The sequence below is a fragment of the Meriones unguiculatus genome, chromosome 10 (genome assembly GCF_030254825.1).
Source record: "Meriones unguiculatus strain TT.TT164.6M chromosome 10, Bangor_MerUng_6.1, whole genome shotgun sequence".
NCBI lineage: Eukaryota > Metazoa > Chordata > Mammalia > Rodentia > Muridae > Meriones > Meriones unguiculatus.
The window spans coordinates 113,386,849-113,407,848 of record NC_083358.1 but is presented as its reverse complement, the minus strand read 5'-3'; the positions used below and the strand labels follow the sequence as shown (position 1 = coordinate 113,407,848).

General features: G+C 40.7%; 1 long non-coding RNA gene across 1 annotated transcript in view; it reads right to left on the bottom strand.

Annotated features, from left to right (window-relative positions):
* The window catches only part of LOC132657098 (uncharacterized), a 130,662-nt gene that overhangs the window by 109,119 nt on the left and 543 nt on the right, over nt 1-21,000 (bottom strand). Inside the window, exon 2 of the long non-coding RNA XR_009594925.1 lies at nt 19,028-19,224. This is a non-coding gene — a long non-coding RNA (uncharacterized LOC132657098). The remainder of the gene's footprint in view (nt 1-19,027; nt 19,225-21,000) is intronic.

Below are 21,000 nucleotides of genomic sequence, written 5' to 3'. Positions count from 1 at the left end.
CCTGGAACATTCTCGAGACTTATGCTGAAGTGTAATAAGCCCTTCGGTTGCACCTGTTGCTCATGTTGGGTAGTGGACCAGTCCTATTCTTGAGCTTTAGTCACCAGGAGGTTACATAGTATAGAGATACTAGACCCATCTCTTTTTGTCCTTCATAACTAGGTTTTATTTAAGTAATCTTCCTAGTATCCCATTCTAATCCTCTGACTAGACATGGCTTATTAGGCAAGTGGATATGATCAAAATATATTTTATGTGAGAAATTCTCAAAGAATAAGTAAATAAAATGTTTAATGAAAAAGAAGTTCCTGGGGTTTACTTTAACCCTTTTCTGGGGAATCTAAATTGTGTGGTCAGCAGAGAGTGGAGCATTTGAATATTTCCTTCTCATACTGAAATAAGCTTCATTCCCCTAAATGGGATTAATTTAACTCTCATTTCCATTCCAGCTTCCCTCTTCCTGCTAAGTAACCAGGCCCAGCTTCTAGGTCCTCAATTGCAGCATTCTTACTTTTCTCCTAAAACCCTGGATATTCTTCATTCTTTGGGAATGTTAAAGCAAAGGACTGTATAACTGTATTCAGCGCAAAGACTCAACTTTCTACTAAGGCCTCTGTTCTAAAGAAAACTTTTGACACTTGTTTAGAAATGTCACCATAATCATCATCACCCAAAGAGTACAATCAAGAATGTGAGGCCTGATTTTGAGGTGTGCTACTTTGTCCACGTTTGGCTACAATGTGGCTTTCACAGTGTTTGCTTTCCAAAATACAGAAAATTAGAGAATTGGTGGAAATATACTTGACAGTATACTTGGCCTTAAAACCCCTTTAAAAAAAAAAGCAAAATGCCACATGTGCATACAAGAAATGTTATTCCAAAGGCAACTGGGATACATAGCTGGTAATGATGGAGCAGGCTTACTCTGTTGACTTTGTAGGGGAATGACACTTGTCAGGGTGAATTGACAAGACTGTGCTGGGCACAGGAAAGCTTCCTGCTAAAATCCCACTATGCAAGGGAATACATCTCGATGTAAAAAATCACTGGCAGACAGCTATGCAAGTCTGCTTTTCTGACTTTTTGTCAGTCTGTTTATCAGTCTGAACTCTAAATACCCATCACAGCTAAGTCTGGCTCTCTTCTTCGGTCCATTCAGCATATTGCTTTTTAACCTAGTCACAGTTCCTCTAGTTTCCAGCCCCATTTCCTCCTTCTCAGTTAATGATTTTGATCCATTCTGAATACCTCCAAATTCAATCCCTCTGTTGTGGTTTGATGTGAAATATCCCCAGAATTGGCCAGTTTTATGTCAACTTGATGCAAGTTAGAGTCATTTGGAAAGAAGGAACCTCAATTGAGACTACACCCCACCAGACCATCCTGTGGGAGCTCCCAGATCACTGTTGGTGATTCCATCCCTAGGCAGTTGATCCTGGGGCACATGAGAAAGTAGGCTGAGCAAACAGTGAAGAACAATCCAGTAAGCAGAGTTCTTCAATGGCCTCTGCATCCAGGTTCATGCCTTTAGGTTCTGCCCTGCCTTCCTTGATCTTACAAGTATAATATGAAATAACTCTTTCCTCCCCAAGGTGTTCTTGGTCATAAGGTTTTGTTGAAGTAGTAGAAACCATAACTAAGAAATATCACATTCTCATACTTTTGAACCCTTGGTCCCCAGCTGGTGCTACGATTTGGGAAGGTTGTGGAACATTCAGTAAGTAGATCCTCACTGGAGAAAGTGGGTAAATAAAGCAGGGTTTCAAAGTCTAATAGCTCTGTGAACTTCCTGTTTAGTTTTTCTACTTCCTAACGGCTGATGCCATGTGGCCATCCAGTTCATCCTTCTGGACCATTACGGTGTTGAACTGGAAGCCTGGATTTTCCTCACTTAAGTTTCTTTCTGTTAGATATTTGTACACAGCAATAAGAAACGAATGCATTCTCTTTACATTATGACATCCAGAAGCCCTCTCTTTGGATATGCTGGGTAAATAGCTTTCCCAGTTATATAGGGGCACTGGATACTAGAATGATGCACTCATGCAATAAGAGATAAAGCAGACAGCCAATCATAGAATGCTCTAAATAAGCTAACATTTATCTTTCTTATAGATATCAGAAATGACAAGAATCTGTGTGGTCTACTGCCTTTATTTCTATCTGGGATCTTTTAAAATTTGCCATGGGGCTTGAGCACCCCAGAGAAACAGGAGTCTGATTTGCTGACTAAGAAGTGAATCTGGAAACTGCATGGACTTTGTGCAGCGGACTTTCCAGATGTTTGTGCTTGGCCCAGCTCTCAGCTGCTGGGGTCACTTCTACAAAGGATACGCATGACTTTGGCTACTTGTTATGGTGCAATAATTAGCTGGCAATTGACATAATAGATAAACGAGCTTTGAAAAACAGATTTTATTTTCCCCACTTCCCCTTGTCAAGAATGCATGTCTCGGTTACTCTTTCAGAACACGTTGGGAGTAATGAAGGAAGGTAAAGAAACCAAGAAAAGCTGAGGGCTATAGAAAATGTTAGTGAAAATGTTGCGCTGTGTATCTGATGTTGGACAAGGGAATGGGTTGAAAAGCCTGTTTTAAAGCAGGCAATTCTTAGGTAGGCTTGGTTTTATCACTGGTGTTTAAAGCAAAAGCAGCTCTGTTGTCTTATTTAGTCTGACTGTGAAAAACTCTACCAAATTATATTTTAGTAGTAAGAAATCAGGCCTCTGAATTTTGCACCTGATCCTGTCCTGAAGACACCATGTAATACAGACTACATTTACTCGGTCATTCAGTCACAAATATTTTTGAGTATTTATGTCCAAGGAACTAGGTAGGACACCAAGATAAATTAGGCAATGCTCTTGCCACTGAGAGGTTCTGTAAAATGAGAGTGCATCCAGCAAGATGGAGGTTATTGTTGACCTTAGCAAGAGCTGTTTTCCAGGAAGCAATGGCATCAGAAGATTTACTCAAGTGTGTTGAAGAGCAACTGGCAGGAGACGAATTGGCGATAACAAGGGTCCATGAGTGTTGCTAAACTTCTCAGGAAAGGCAACACAACTGAATTGCTCCCTCTGTGAAGTGCTGGATTTTCTGTCCAAGAGGTGAAGTGGTGTATATAGGTCAAGTCTTCCTCCTCAGATATTGTGAACAGATAGTGCTCATATTAACCAATTAAAGGGTTTGAAGAAGATTTTTTTTCCCAGTTTAAATTCCACTGGTATTTTGTGCTATTGGCACAGAATAATGGCTCTCTTGGCAAGTCTGACTAAAGAATTTCTCTTCTCTGTCCACATGTTTGTCCTCTAATACTGCCAATCCTTTGTTACAGTCCTGCAAGTTGAATATAAGTTCAGAAAAGGGCTGGGCTTATAGAAGGCTTTTTGTTTGAAATAGTTAATGCACAACCCAAGAACTGGCATATTCAACGTTTCTATACATGAGTGAACATGAGTGAGGACGTGCCACTTCAGACAAGCAGAGGCCAGAAGACAACCTCAGGTGTCTGTGCTGACCTTCCACTTGGTTTGAGACAGTCTCTTCTTGATTGTTGATACTTACACCAGGCTCCTGGGTCATGAGGTCCCGAGAGTCTCTTCCATTTTACCATATGAGAGCTGGGATTACTGAAATGTGCTACTACATTTAACATCACACGGGATCTGAGGATCTGAATGGGGTCTTCATTCTTTGGTAGCAAGTCTTTTACCCCCTGAACCTGTGTCACAGTCCCATGAGACTGACATATTTTTAAATTGTGTGATATTGGGAAAATATAAATACTATTTATAAAACCTATCATTTGGAGTAGTTTGATCATTGTAAACATTCTTACCTTTTTGTTGCTTTTATTTCTGGGACTTAATTTTCCCACACCTCCAGTTAGAAACTTGGCGATGGGTTGTTGATGATTCTTGTGTGTTAGCTAGATGATCTGCCACAGAGAATTACCGAAGTGAAACATTGTATACACAGGTGAGTTTTAAAAATCAGGAAGTTGAGCATGGCAGTTCCATTACTAGGGTAACAGAAAAGCATGTGCAAATGTCTCCCAGGACACATGTTGTGACAGGTAGTGTTGGCTATCACCTTGACAGGATCTAGAATCACCTTCCAGAAAAGCCCCTGGGCTTATCTACAAAGGAGTTTCCTAGATTGTATTAATTAGGGTAGGAAGACCCATTCTGAATGTGAACAGCACCATTCTTACTGGGGTTGCGTGCTGAATAAAAAGGATGAAAGCAAGCTGAGGACCAGCACTTACCACTTGTTTCTTTCTCGCTGTGGATGCCATGTGATCAACTGCCTCATTCTCCTATAGCTATATCTTCCCAGCCATAAGGACTGTGAAACAAAATAACCCCTTCTTTTCTTAAGTCACTGTTGTCACATAATTTTTCAGAGCAACAGGAATGAGAAAAATAACTAAGACATACACCCAATCTGAAAATCTGAAAGTTCAAAACACATTATGGTTGGAGAGATGTGTTACCAACCTTGTAGAGGACCCGAGTTTGCTTTCCAGCACCCACATCAGACAGCTCACAAAATACCTGTTACTACAACTCCAGGACTCAGTGTCCTCTCTGGCCTCTGAGTACACCTACATTCTCTAATGCATACTCACAAGCACGTGTGCACACGCACACACACACACACACACACACACACACACACACACAAAATCAAATTTCTACTTGAAGGCATCCTGACGTAAGGTACGTAGGCTTAGATTTTTCAAAAACCTACTTTATTTAGGGTTCTTAAACATATTTACCTCCCTTATAATCCACTGACCAGAGGTAGGGGAGAAAGAAGGTTATTAGAAAAAGGGGGTTGTAGACTTTTTTAGATAGAGTTCCTTGGGCGATTCCATTCCTCGTTGTCCAGATACCCACAGTCCAGTCAAAAGCAAACACCAAACAACAACAGGAATGAACATTGAGCGGAAGCAGCAAGACTGCTGAATAGCCACGAGTCAGCGAAAATGGCAAGACTCAGCAGGAGTGTCATGAGGTCTCTGGAGAGTTTCTCTTTGAGAAGTGAAGTGTAGAAAAACAAAGAACAGCGAAGTGATATGAACTGTTGCAAAGTATTGTTTCACTGTCTGTGGGCTTTACCTCTTCTCACAGAACACAGGAGATGTTTTTCAGCTGGCAAAAAAACGTGCCCCTTTCACAAGATGGCTTCCAGCAAAACATTATGTGCCCTCTCAGGGGTCTGGTTTTAGCTAACAAAGATCACAAGTCTGTCTTTTGAAGCGGAAAAACCCTACCACATCCCATACTTGGGACCAAAACAAAACAAAACAAACAAACAAAAAAAAAAAAAAAAAAAAAAAAAAAAAAAACACACACATTCATGTGAGACTTCAAAGAAACCAGAAACTTCCACTTCAACGTTGAATTCAGAGCTGATTAATTCAGGTTTCAGGATCCCAACCTTTTAATTCTTGACCATCACTCAGTGGTAGCTTTGTGGGATTTTGTCCTTGGTGAAATCACCAGGATGGCTGCTGTCATTTCAAGCATTTCAAGCTGTATGTACACAGACAACACATTGTCCAAAGACAGGAAGGAGAAACTCTTCACCATGTCTTTTTTTTTTCAGCAATGAAGCTCGTCTCTCAAACCTTAGGGTACTTCTCCGATCTTGCTGGACAGAAGTGTTAAGCATTTCTAAACCAATTTTCGAGTAAGGGGAGTGTATCTTAAGGGTAGATCTAGACGAATCAGGATAAACTCTGGAGCAGAAGGCTATGGTGGAATTACTGCACCACTAGCACGTGAGCAGTTTGCAGATAGATTGTTTTGCTTTAGGGAAGAGAGAACAATCTGGCTCCTGGATCTCTTTCAACGAAGGGATAATCACAAAGACCTGATCTTCTGGGCTATGAGTAATAAGGAAATGCTACTGCAGGTTATTTCCTGTTGGGCACATTTATGGAAACTGACTAAAATCTTTTTATCTACCATGGACTCTACTAATTCCTCTTAAGATCCCCTTGCCAAAAGAGTTAATTGCAATGCAAATTTTTAAGGTTAGATTGAAAACATTTGAAAATAAGCCACCAATAAATGAAATGACAATGAGAGCCCCTAAAAATAGGCTAGGAAGCAGTTAAGTGAAAAAGAAGAGGGGAGAAATAGTTAAGACATTCATAAGGTGCAAAAAAGTCTAGAAGAAAGAATTTTAGCAGTACAAAGTCACAGCTAAAAATCTGCATCTTGCCCTTTAAAACCCAAGAGAGAAATCTTTCCTGGTGAGACTTTGTGCTTAGCAATTACAGCATATCTTTTGCAACTAGACTGTAGCTTTTTTAGGGGTGGGAGAAAAAAAAGAGAAGCTTTTGTATTAGGTAGCTGGCTCAGCAGAAACATCATTTATCTCTTGCTTTTACTTATGCATTTCTTTCTTTTCTTCCCCTTTAATTGACACATAATAATTGTATATATTTATGAGATTCAGTATGAGGATCCAAACCAATATACAATGTGTGATGATCACAGCAGGGTAATTAGCATTTTATTTCCTTAAACATTTATCTTTGCTTTGTGTTTGGAGTCATTGAGTACCCCCTCCTCTAGATCTTTATAAAATGTATTAAAAAATTACTATAAACTTGAATCACCCCATTGAGTTGCAGACAGAGGGATGTATTTCTTCTACCTAACACTATTTTGGTACCCATTATCCAACCTCCTTCTGTTCCTACTCCCCTCCAACAGGCTTCTTAGGCCCTAATAGTCATTTTACTACTTCATCTTTCTACATGATTGACAATTAACACTCACAAATGAGTGAAAGCATGTGTTGTCTTCCAAGCTTTCATTACCTAATGTCCTCCAGTTCCATCATGCAGCCGTAAATCAAAGAACTTAATTATTTTCTTTTTGGCTGCATTATACACTATTGTGTCAGCTGCCCTTTGACACTGTGGTGAAATGCCTGACCAAAAATACCCAAGGGAGGAGCAATTTGTTCTGCCTTGTTTCAGAGGTTTTAGCTCATTGTAGTGGGAATAGTATAGCAGAGAATGAGTGTTGAACTTGTAGCAGCCACAAGCTGAGAGATGACAAGAAAAGAAAGCCATGACAAGATACTCCCTTTTTACATACCCACTTATCTTTTCCACACCTTCCACAATTTCACCATCTCCAAAGGGTCTGTCTCTTCACCATTGGCTCCATCAGTGGAGTGAACCATGAAGGAGGTCCGAGCAATCGTAGTCTCATCTCTCTGAAAATGCGGCTTACTAGTTTCCTTGGTAGCTTTAAATCTAGTCAAGTAGATCATCTCTTCCCAAGTGACTCCACATGGGAGTCTTCGTATATTATGATCTAAACAGTCCTTTAGTTAGTTTTCCTCAATCAGTTAATTAACTAAGCATATCCTCAACAAATAAAATAAAATGTCATTCTAAAACAAGACTAAACAAATTATTAGCCAGGCATGGTGGGTCATATCTGTAATCCTGAAATTTAGGAGTTTGAGGCAGGAAGATTGAAAGTTTGAGGTCAGAGGTACATAAAGACAAAAACAAAACAAAATGATCTTTTATATGAAAAAATATTATCACTCTTTAAGGTCTTAATCAAAAAGAACTTTTAGAATTTTAAGTCAAATTTCTGGATATTAAGTCAAGGGCAGGCATTTGTAGCTGTTTCTGGTTGGTTCTCAAACCTCAAATTTTGTTAGCATGACAAACAGAACGGCAGGAGAACATCTTCAGCGGGACATCTAGAATGATTAGGTAGTTGGAGGGATCATTTCGGAACAGATTGAAAATTACTATATTTGGTAGAAAGGGGCTTAGATTGATCAACCGTAAGAACCGTTATTCAGTACCATTTGCTATTCATATGTTATGTAGCAAGTACTAGGCAATGAACACTTCCATTGAGAAGAGTTGAACCTACTAATATCAGAAGCCATTTCTGGCTATGCTGGTTACAACAGGACATGTTGGCAAGGAAATGGTGGTATACTCCACACTAAAAACTGTCAGGAAGCATGGGGTTCTGGGGAGCTGAGAACACAGGCCAGCACATACATCCCTGCTGATCTGATCAGCAGTACAATTGCTTCTGCCTCCCTTGGACTCTGAAACTTTTACCTGGTCCACCTTGATGAAACAGCCATCTCTCAGCTTCTAGAGAAAGAAAACATCTGCCCTTTCCCAGTTTCATTATTGTGACTATGTCTCACCCAGGCCTTTAACAATAGAGAATTGTGCCACTCCAGGAAAGATGGTGAGTTGATGCACAGACTAAATAACTAATGAAATAAATGGTCTATGATGTCTGTGCTTTGGGGTATCCAGTTACGTCGTGTTTAAGAAAAATGTGAGGCCGGGAGATGGTTCAGCAGCAGTTTCAAGAACACTAGCTGCACCCAGAGAGGATCCAAGTTTGGTTCGCAGAAGTCACATCATGAAGCTTACAACCTGCTGTAACTTCAGCTACAGGTGAGCCACTACCCTCTCCTGTACTCTGCAGGTATGTGCACACACACGACACACGCAAGTAAAAATATTAAAAGTTGAAAAATCTGTTAAAATCTGTCCCCATGAATATAAATCCTTCCAATAATTTCTTTTGTGTTTTTCAAACATTTTAAAAAATTGTGTGTGCATGAGTATATGTTCATACACACACAAGTGTGCCACAACTCGGGAATTGATTCTCTTCAACTCAGGTCATCAGACTTGGCAGCAGGCTCATTTACTATGTAAGCCATCTTCTTTTTCCCACCTTTATTTCTTTTACCACCAAGACTGGGCTATCAAATGTTCTACTCAAAATATTGTCCATAGTAGGGCTGTCTCTTGCAATATCTCTCAGAACCAGTTGTAAGAGCTACCCAGGTCCTGTCTTGGTTCCTGCACAGTGAAGTATGCCAAACACAAGTGGTTTATTCCTGTCACTGGAAGAGCCCATGAAGTCATGCATGAGAAATGATGGGGGTGGGAGAAGGGGTCAAAGTAGAAAGATTAAGTCTTTTTGGAGTTCGAGTAAAGTGTAGAGGCAGTTTATCCTGTGCTTTCAAGTTGTTTCAGGCCAGTTCTTGTGAGAATGTGTCTGTCTCCAAGAGTGTGCATTTTTATCAGTGAGTCATTAGAACTCTGTGAAGTTTGGGGAGCCAGCATATTCAGACTCAAAATTATCTTGTGACCAACCTCTTTCCACAACCTTAGTAGTAACTAAACTCCAGTGCAGGTTCTAATAAGATAAGAGTCTGTTTATAGGAATGGACTGATGGCATAGAACTAGCTGCTTCTTCAAAGATAATGCCTTTGGCAAGGGAGTTGCCTTCAAGATCAACAAATGGCTTCATTAAACCTGAGGGCTTGACCAAATTCTCCCTGATGCCTGGAACTTCCAAGTGCTCTAAATCTTATCATTCAGACCCATCCCTACTCTTCACATCTCTGTTTACTGAATCACCATCTCTTCTTCTATGCTCAGGATATTGTGAATTGAACCAATATTGTGATATTGTGAATTGAATTTAATATTTGGTTTTCAGTTTCAATAGGTCATAGATTATTTTGTTGCACTGAGCCAAAGTCCCTGGTTTCTGGGTTTTCAGCTTGAGATATTAGTGATGTGAGGGTGTTATTTTAGTGTTTTACATCATGACCCGTTGTCTATGAATTAATCATGCTCTTTAGATGCAGTGTGGTATGTTCCTACATTCATTTTTCTTTTTGTCATTCTCATCCCCATAGAGTAGGATTTAAGCTCTTCAGCCCATTGTCTCCTCTTTTTTTTTTTTTTTTTTTTTTTTTTTGCTGTGAACCAATATGATCTCATTACTCTGGAATGAAACAGCAAGACCTTCTTACCTCCAAAGAAAGAGAACTGAAGAAAATCAGGAGATAAATAGTCACTCTTCAATTTTAAGATGGCAGAGATGGTTTATGTGATAATAGCAGACATGTGATTGTTTTTCTCTGAACAAAGGGGCCCTTGTAAAAGACTCAGACCTAAGGTAGTTTCAGTGGCCTGATAAAGTCACCCTTCACCTTTGAGATGCTTCCAATTATGTTTGCTACTTTAATTACTTTCTGACTGAATACAATACAGAGAATGAAGATCTCACTTTTTACAAAGGGTACAAACACTTGTGAATTTTCTTTGATAACACTGAAGGGTTTAGTGTGTCTTTTATTCTACATGGTGGAATTAAAATAGACAAAGAAAATTTTTACTCTGTTGAATTTCTTATTTGAGTGAAATATCACACACTATTGCAGTTAGTCCTTTCAGACTGACATATCACAACATTGACTATACCTTTGAGGTCATCAAATGCATTGATGTAATTAAATGTATGTCCACTGTTACCGTGTGTTACCTTGCTCTGCCAGATACCCACAGCTCCAGTTAGTCCAGAAACAATGATACATTATTTCCCCATGGCTGACTATCATCTGCAACCAGTTTACTAGTGAGTATTTCAGAACTAAAAAGTGGTGTTACTATTATTATTATTATTATTATTATTATTATTAAACATAGGGTCTTACTACATAGCCCTGGCTGGCCTGGAACTTGCTGTGTAGACCAGTCGTGCCTCAGACTCACAGAGATCCACCTGCTACAGCTTCCCATACTGTAATTTAAGGAGTGAGCCACCACGTATGGCCGATTCTTATTACTGATTGGTAGGCTATTGCATAGCTCATAGACAACATAGAAAATGTAGAGAATCGGGTTTAAACCAATGTACAAATTAATCAAACCTAGGAGCCAAGACATTCATGACTTGTCTCTGACAGAGGCTGTATTGGATTGCATGGAAAGTAACTGCCACGCTAGAGTCTTAACCATGCCATGGCCACTGCTTTATGTCTTCTTTATTCTCCATCATATCACAATCTTTGATTGTGACCTTGAATTAGCTTGGCCTCAGCCATATGATCAAAGAGTGAACATTTGCCCTGCAATAGATATTTGTACATTATCCATGTATTTCTGGCTTTCTATGACCTTTAGAACACCTTGAAATAACTAAGTAATCCCCTCTCCCTTTCAATAGGCTCAACTTTCTAAACTAGATGTCTGGAAACATCTCTTCTCCCTGTTCCTTTGTAGCCTTGGTATGGACATGTGACATCTGCTTTAGTCATCATAGGGTATCACACTGGGAAGCCTGTGTGGACTATCCACTTTGCACATACCTAGAGGCAAATCTGTGCTCCTCACATAGCATAAAACTCCTCACATAGCATAAAATTAAACTCCTGAGGGTGCTCTAAGTCTTTAACCTAGTGCTAATCAACCTAGGGCCACATCAGCTTCCTCATTGCAGGTATTTGCCCATGGCTCCTAATCTCTTGAGTCTATTTCTTCAGCCTTCCCATTGACTCTATAAATTAGTCCTCTTCTGCTTAGTGATCTACAGTCAATTTTTTACGATCACAATCATGACCCTTGGGCTAGTCATGTCTGTCTTGCTTTGTTTTCCGTATTAGAGGATGGAATTCTGTCTAACACTAAGATCATAATATTAGGCAAGACATGATGGTGCACACCTTTATTCCCAGCACTCAGGAGACAGAGGCAGGTGGATCTCTGTGAGTTCAAGGCCAGCCTAGTCTGCAGAAGGAGTCCAGTACAGCCAGGGCTATAGCTGAGAAACCCTGTATCGAGGAGAAGAAGGAGAAAGAGGGGGAAGAGGAAAAAGAGGAGGAAGAGGAGGAAAAGAAGAAAAAGATACTCATACTAATGACTCCCTTCCCCAATAGGCACTTAAGAAACAGAAATAAATAGATAAGACAATACTGCAATAGTTCTTTCACTCCAGCACTCCATCACTATAGTTGCTGTCACTATCTTCATGTTAAAGGCCATAAGTCAAGAAGCAAAGAGGCAGAACAAGGTGTGTGGAGATGCCTGAGCAAGCATGTGGTAAAACTGATTAATCCCCTTTGGGGCTGATGGCTAGACATCACTTCAAGCCAGATTTCCTTATTCCCATTTTTTGTACCATAACATCATTAACTGAAAGAGGTGGGGGACACAACACACACAAGTGATCTAATATTAACAACAAACTCTTTCCTCCAAAAAATCACTTTGTCAGACTTTTCAAAGCCATACATGGTACAAAAACATTTCACAAGGCACTAGATAATGTCCCCACCAAGAATTGTACAATGCCAGGCAGCATAGCATTGGATCTGAGAGCACAGGGTATGAAATCTCTAGCACTGGAGCTTATGGGGTCTAGGCAAATTCATCTGAACAGCCAGCACAATAATCAAACCATCTCCTTTAAGAGTTGAAAGATAAAGTACATAGAAAGCAGGAGGGAAGCACAGTGTCTGAATTTATTAAATTCTCAAGAACAGGTAGTGGTTATTATTATCTTTGGGTGACCTTTGATAAAAGGCCAAACATTGGATAAAGATCAAGCTAGTTCAGCACTCTTAAGTGAGATTTAGCCATGTGGGTGAGGATTCAAGATGCTCCAACAGGATCCCAAGCCTTTACTGAAGTAAATGCTGCCCAAATTTTATATTTGTTCCCCAAGAAAAGATAATATCCATCATCCTTAATTCAGAGTCATTAAATGAACAAAATGAGATAATGTATGTGCAAAAAAAGCACTGCAGAAGAAAATGAAGTGCCAGAAAGTTGCAAGGTATTACTGTCCTTGAGGCTTTTAGTATTTTTTTAGAAAGCTTTTACCCTGGTAAACAATAGGACTTACCCTTGAAATTCTTTTAAGTATACAGGACTTAAATATGTGACCTAACAAGAGAAAGATTTGGGGAGGTCTAAATTAGACTGGCAAAGGGAAGTCTGAGCAGTGTAACTTAATTTTTTTCTTTGTGTGTGCCTGTGTGTATGTGTGTACACGTGTATGTCTTTGTGTGTGTGTGTGTGTGTGTGTGTGTGTGTGTGTGTGATATGAACATTGCCTTTGTGGGGAGGTTATGGCTAGAATTGTCTGTTTTCTACCAAGGTCTAAAACATGGGAAATTATTTTCAATTTTAACAGAGATAGGTTAGGTGAATCCAAGGACTCTCCCATCTCTTCACAGGTAGGATTAAAGGTGTCCTATGTGGATCCTAGCCATTCTGCAGTTCATGACTTCCAGAATGAGAACATCACATGAGAAGGTTTTTGTTGTTGTTGTTGTTTGCTTGTTGTTGTTTTAAATAAAAGAAGGGCAATTGGTTTTGAAATTGGACTATTGATTTTACCTTAAATCAGAGGTTCTCAGCCTATGGGCTACATAGGCAATATCCTGCATAGCAGATATTTATATTACAATTCACAACAGTAGCAAAATTACAGTTCTGAAGTAGCAACAAAATAATTTTACGGTTGGGGTCACCAAAGAATAAAGGAACTGTATTAAAAGGTTGCAGCATCAGGAAGGTTCAGAACCATTGCTCTTAATAAAAGCTTGGATGGGCCTCAAGTTCCCCAAGAGAAAGCTTAGTTGATTGGAAATGGTTGCAACAAGTTCACACTTATTGAAAAGCCATTCTATCCCCCACTGGGAGGGGGACGGAGGGAGAACAACATATACCAACTCAATTTAAAATCAGAGAAGGGCAATTTTCGCATCATTCCCCTTTGTAATGTAGAGAATCTCAGATTGTAGTTCAAGGTCAGCCTATTTGGGAGATTAAGCTGCCCTCTCACCCAGCATTAGAGAAGGACAGAGTTGAGGGACCCATCTGGTCCATCACAAAAGGTTAAGCTGGGTTTCTTGAATCTACCCAACAGAGGCAAAAATTGAACACAAGCAGAATGTTAGAAGGTTGCTGGAGAAAGTCCCAGAACTGTACTACCTCGGATCAGCATTAATTTGTGCTAAGATCAATGGGACCACACTGCTACTTGGCAATCCATTTGTTCATCTCTTGTTGATTTCCCTAAATATCCCCAAACAGCTGTTCATGTCCCATTCTTCTCTTCAAGACTCTCTCTCCTACTCAATAAGCTCCAGATACACTGGCCTTCATTTAGTGCCTCAGTCATGCTAAGTTCCCCTGCCTCATTGCTTTGCACATGCTGTTCCCTCCAGCTGGAATGTTCTTTGTCTTCACAAATTGCTTGAATAACTTCTACATTATACTCAGCCTAAATGACTCTTCTTCACAAAGATGATTCTGGACTCCACTCTTTTTTTCTTTTCTTTCACACCCTCTTTGTTTCTTTCGTAGCATTTATAACCAGTAATCAGGGATCTGTTCGCTATTGCTTGCTTCATGCTATCTTTCCCACTTGATGAGGCCTTTTCTGAGAGAGAACACATGTACACGGTTCACTGTTGGCACAAAGCTGGAAGAGGAGGCTTGACACGAAGAGAATGACGCACGTTACACTATGCTTCAGTTTCTCCAGAAGAGACATTTTCCACAAGTTTCCAGCATGGACTTAACTATGCAGTATGTCAGAGGAAAGGCTGATTTGCATTGCCACATTAGTCTTACTGGGAGTATGAATCTGAAGCAACCATTTGGTTGGGTTATCTGCTGGCTCTGGTGGCATCCCGAATCCACATCTGTACCCCTGAGCTGTGTTGAAGTGCACAATTGCCTCCAAGAGATGAAACAAAATTTGATTCCCATACCCCACCCAACCCCAGCCTGTTTGTGTTGGGGAGATGTAAGGATTTTTGTTAAAACTACTAGACTGAGCATTAGACCTTTAGTCAATTGCTTAGTAGACACCCCAGAGCCATAGTACAAGAGAGAAGTAGGCTCAGGTACATGAAAGAGCTTTGTGCCAGTCACATGCAGTCTTTCACTATTTCCTGCTGAAGCACCCATGTGATCTCATGAAGAGAAGAAGCTACAACAGTGCCCTGCCAGGTGGACTTGGCGTTGAGTTTTTATTTCTACCAAAAGCACAGCTGCTCCTGGGGAAGAGGAAGCTCAGAGCCACGAGGCCTCTCTTATGGGCCAGTTTGAGAAACTTGAGATCTTGACTAGCAGAACCTGTATGGTGTACGGATCAGCAGCAAAGCAGAAGAGAAAAACACAACAAAAGGAGGAAGCAGGAGCTATAATTTCACACACCTTATGAGTTCTAAATATCAGAGACCCAGGTGATAAGGAAAGAGAAATTTTACTCTTAATTCAGAAAGCCACACAGCGAGCAAGCTTGCTAGGCAGGGAACTTTGGGCCAGGAGCTATTTGTGCATATCAACCTTCTGGCCAGCTGTCGATCTGAAAAGCTTCCAAAATTGCCACTTTTGAGAACTGGCCTAAGGGAAAGCCATCAACATAAAAAACTGGTAAACCTTAGATGTAATAGTCTGTTCTTATCTGAGGATAGATGGGAACGAAAGAATAATCATACAAAGCTAGGAGAAACCACCGTAGAATAAGAGAAAGAAAAAAAATATTTTAAATATTCAAGGAAAGAGGAATTCCCTCTAAGCGATTTACTCTAGGAAATAAAGTAATATTTTACATTCTGCTTGACATCAATAAACTAGAACTAAAAGGCCACAATGTCAAGACAAAGAAAATGAGATTTAGAGGGAGCAGATGGTATAAATAAGGACTGGGAGAAAAGAAACTGAACTGAAAACAGAAAAGTGGGTATGTACAATGAAGCAGTCAGGGGTAGGAGTGAGCATATGGAAACTTGGGTCAGTGACATGAAAAAGAAGTAAGGGGAGACCTCTCAAAAGGCACTCCTTGAAGAGTAGAGGTTAAATGAAGAAATGGAGCTGAGGATCCTTCTCACTTGGGAAGTGTATGCACAGCATGCACAAGGCCCCAGGCTTTATCTCCAGCACTGAATAAACTTCCCATGGGGAAGGTGGATGTGAGAAGATGAGAAATTTAAGGTTATCCTTAAATTTAAGGTTATCCTTGGCTACATGAGTTCAAGGCCAGATTGGGCTACCTGAGAACCTCAGAAGTATATGAATCAGTGAATGATATTAATCTTATTATTAGACACACAAACACAAGAAGGTGAGGGTTGGTCTTGAATCCTTATCCAGCTACTAGTGTGACTCTGTATCGAGACTTTGAGGCGTGGCAGTGAAGAATATAGCCCAGCCTGACTCACTGCAGAATGTCTAGCAGGTTATTGGATTGCTTTCTGGACCAGTTCTAAAAAGCAAAGTGTCACTAACAGTAACCACCCCCTAGGATGCTTGGACAAGTTAAATGAGCTCACACAAGAGCACAGATTGGACATGCCCAGCACGTTACTGCTCCATGATTATCATTACTTTCATTATTTTGCTCTGTTCCTTGTTTCTTCCTTTTGACTTAGCCTCAATCAATACTTCTGGATTTACACTAGAATTGCTAATATGTTCTGGAAGAAACTAGAACAAATTTATAAGCAGAATTTATTAGATAGACTCAGTTTACAAAAGCAATATGGCTAGGATTTAAAAATGAGAGAAGGCTGCCGGGTACCATCATCTATATTTGCAACTCTAGCACTTGGAAAGTAAAAGCAGGAGGATTGGGTCTTGAGGGCACTTGGAGCTACATAGTGAAATCCCATCCAATACATAAGTAAATTAAATAAAGAAGTTAAAAAGGGAGGGATGGAGAAGGGGGCTGTGAACAGTGAGTTTTACTATATTCCAGGTGAGAGATGAGGGTTTGAACTAAGATGAGGCATCAGACAAACAAAAGGAATGGATGTGAGCAATATTTTGATGGTGATGAAACACTCCAAGCAGTTTCCCATTACAGATAAGAATGAGCCTCACCTTGACTGAACCAGCCTAGGTTATCTCCTCAGTCTTGAACCCATGTTAGTGGATCTTCAAAATAAAGCCACAATTTTTTCCCCCGAATGCTTTTGTCATTTTGAGGCAGAGTCTGATGTAACCCAGGTGGACCTGGAGGTGGCTGAGGCCTGGCATGAGCTTCAAGTCCTGTTCTTCCAACTTCCGGCTCTGGAGTGTCTTGGATGTCAGGTTTGTGAGCCTCTTTCACACAGGCTGGCCCTCTACCCACTAAGCTTTATCCATAGCACTTCTTTTGGCAAATGCTGTCATTGTCTTTTTTCACTCCCTGTGGCCCAGCTTGGTTGTCACTTCTGGCCATGGTGGGCAATTTTCATGCACCCTGAAGTGTTCCCACCTTAAGCACCTACAACTCTGCTTTGGTGATTCTCTGGTTATAGGAGTATAGGAGGAACCGCAGGAGTCAGTTCCAGGGGCAACCTTTAACCCATGAATGGATTGGGTAAATTAGTGCTCTAGGTTTTTGGACTAGTGGGGTAATTCTGAGCTATGTTCCATATCTGCTGTGTCCAGCGCAGTAGCCATTAAGCCTTGTGTAGCTGTTTTAATTTAAATTAATTAACAGTCTAAAAGATCACAGCATCCTCTTTCCAAATATTCAATAGTCACGAGGACTAGTGATTACAATGTGAAAGAGAGCAGGTGTAGATCATTCTGCGCGGTGCTAATCTGTCCCATCTCTTTCAGCATCCTCTCGGGACTGACTGAGACTGAGCACTTCTTCATTTTCCCCCTTATTAGTCTTTTCCTCTTCTCTGTTTCATTTTCTAACATCTCACCCATGCCTTGGTTCACTTGTGGCTATCATAACCAAGTGTCTGAGATGAAGTATTTGACTGCTGAGGGACACTGAAAGCACCCCATTCTGCTTTTTGGAGTTTTTTTGGAGTCACCTCCCGAATTAGCTTCCTACCTCGCAGTCCTTGCCTCTGGGTTCACCTTTTGAGGCATACTGAGTGAGTGAAATAGGAAAAGGAGGACAGTGCTGTTAATAGATATGTTCTTCCTCCCACTCTAGGTGTGGTCCACGGACAGCTCTGCTTAGTAAGCAGAAGCCCAGGCTCCAACCCACATCATCTACTCAATCAGCCTCTCCCTGTGACAGGATTCCCAAGTAATCTAACTCTGCAGGTTTTTTAAATATGGCCACCCTGTCGTCTCCCTTTTAACTCACATTTCCACCTGTTATTTTAGAACACAGCACCTTTTTGTCTTGGGTTCTTACGCCACACTAGCTTGTTTGCCAGGATCTGAGGCGAGACTCTTGCTTAGCCCTTCCTGTTGATCTCTTTACCACCAACACATTCTTCTTTTGCTCACAGAGGGATCTCCCGTTCCTGCTCTGTTTTATCATAAGATGTCCAGAGAGCTATCTGCTTGACAAGGTTTGACTCTGATAGCTTCCCACAGCCAATGAGTGAATATCTCCTCACTCCCCTAGACAACACCATCCTCTGTCTAGAGCCAAATCCATTCTAATTATTGGACTCTGTGGTTCGAGGCAGCAAGTCTTCCAGAAGTTAATAATGCTATTTTGGGATCACCTGTATCCAGCGTGCTTAATGAACTTGATGATGAAACATAATTTTTTTTTTTCATCCCACACAGAAAGACTTTATCCTCATTCTCTCTTTCATGTCTCACTTCTGGACTTGTTTTGTTTTCAGTTAAATTATGTTCAAATAACACTTTCATTAGTGTTAATTTGGTGGCTTTTATAACTTTTTTTAATTCTTCACCAAGTAGCTTCATCCCTGTGTTTCCCTGATTTGTACATGTTGTTTTGCCCAGGAATGCTTTTTGATTATTGGCCAGAATGACAGAGAAATGATTCATGCCTGGTGATTCAATTTTCACTTGAAGCATGTCTAGATAGAATATTGTTTACAGCATTGGCTGGAGAACAATTCAGCTTCTGTGGCCTGAGCTATGGGGGTATTCTCAACTCTCCTAAAGAACATCTTAACCTTACTTAGTGGTAGATGGGGGATAGAGATTATGTGACTCCTAAGGATTCTGAAACCTTAAACATTTTAGTGCTAGGCATGGTACCCTACCAAGATTAGACCTGATATTTGGGTTTTGACAAATGCAACATTTTTAAAGGTATTGCAATCTTTCGCTGTTGTGTTCCCTGCTGCCCGCTCCAACCTGAATAATTTTCTCTGTATTTAGTTATCAGTTTTCTTTTCCCTTCCTACAGTACTAACACACCACTATCGCTAACTCACTGGCACCCAGACCCCAAATGGGGCTGGAGAGATGACTCACCGTGGTGAAGTGCTTGCTTGCTCTGCAAACATGAGGAACTGAGTTTGGATTCCTAGAACTGTCACAAAAAGCTGGCGAAGCTGGCATGGTAGTGTGCTTCTGTGATCCTAAGGTTGAAGGAGGTAGAGACAAGAGGCTCTCTGTGGCTTTCTAGGCAGTCTAGCTAAATCAGTGAGTTCCAGGTTCCGTGAGAGACTCTGAAAAAGTAAGATAGAAAAACCCTGAGCAAGACACTCAACATGGACACATACACACACACACACACACACCAGGCCTCTGCTCTAAGGATTGTGAACCTATGGCTGGCTTGACTCCTGATAGTGGATACATTGGTATACAAGTTGTTAAATATTCGCTCTACAAAGATTCAGTTGCCTAAGTACCCAGCTCTTGAGGAATGTTCAATCACTCCAAAAACAGGCCCCAATTAGGAGAGTGAGCCTAGTTTGGAAAGGTAGAGATTATTGGGTTGAATTTGAGAGACTGCCCTCAATGGTTGCAAAACTCACTTTGGGGAGGAGTGAGGGCTTCGGATGTCAGAAAAGGTAGAAACAAATTCTTGACTTCTAAGTCAAAGGCCTTGTTTGTTCATTCTTGAGGTGTCTTTAGATCCCAGTTGCAATAGGTGCTCAGAAAAGGTCAGAAACCAAAGGAATGAGAGCCTTCTCTGCCTTCCACTTTGAGATGCCTTTAGGGCCCCCTAGTGGCTGTTTTAAGACATTCAGTTTCTTAAGATGAGTTCTGTAGGACCCTAACAAAGAGAGGGAGAGGGGAGGGAGAAAGGAAGGAGGGAGGAGGGGAGAGGATAGGGAGGGAGAGAGAGAGACAGAGACAGGGAGACAGAGACACAGAGGGAAAGACAGACAGACAGACAGACACACACACACACACACACACACACACACACAGAAAGATTTTTCAGTGACAGGTGCAATGATGCTGTAAGGATAAATAGCAGCTGGTTTAGAGGGTCCAAAATTTCCCGCTTCTCAGTTCTCAGCAAAACCTGCATTGATTCTTTAGCAGTAACAGATATATCTCCTTACATATTTTATTCTGCATTCCTCATACTAATTATGTCATAGCCAAAAAATCCTTTAATGACATTTATATCTTGGTTTGTGACAAAGAGGTGTAATTTTTAGGCAATCACTTCCAGGATACACACACACACACACACACACACACACACACACACACACACACACACAGGTATGTTTGCTTAGACTGTGAAAATTAGGAGCTTTAAAGTTTTCCAAAGGGAAAATTTTGACTTCCGTGATAGGAATTAACACTCTACAGCCTGTCCATTTAGCCCATTCCACACACCACTGCTGTAAAATGTAACCTTGAGTTGATTGATAAGAGTGAAGCTTTTTCACATTCGAGGAGCTTCATGACTCGTGCTAGCCAACTTCATGAAACCTGGCCAGAACTGTGGTACCTCACCGGCCTCGTAAACGTTGCTCCCGCTCCACCCTCCTCAAATTTTCCAAAGATCTAGACAAAGTAATGACTCTTGGGTCTTTACAATGGAGATGTTTCTTTCCCACATTCCTTCCCTTTGAGTTTCTGACGTTAATTCAATTATTTCTTCCTCTGCTTGCAAATTCCAAGACTCTTCCCGTCCCCTTATTAACATGCTAATGTATTGTAATAATGCATTTTTACACCATTAATGAAGTGAAGCGAGGCGATAAATAAAAAGAAAGCACACATTCCTGCTTTAACTTTGCTCAGTCCCAGGGTGGGGGTTGGTGTGAGGGAGAAGGAAGAGAGTAGGAAGGACTGCTGTTCTGCAAAATATAAAATGAAAACGATCCCCTTGTTTTCTGGGAGTCCTAGAACAAAGCTGTGTGTCAGAGGAAGAACTGAGCTGCCTTCGAGCTAAAAGGCTCGGCATTAAACTTTGACACTTTAATGGCTTCTAGGATATTAGATAATATTTTATCATATAATGTTCTTCTCCGACA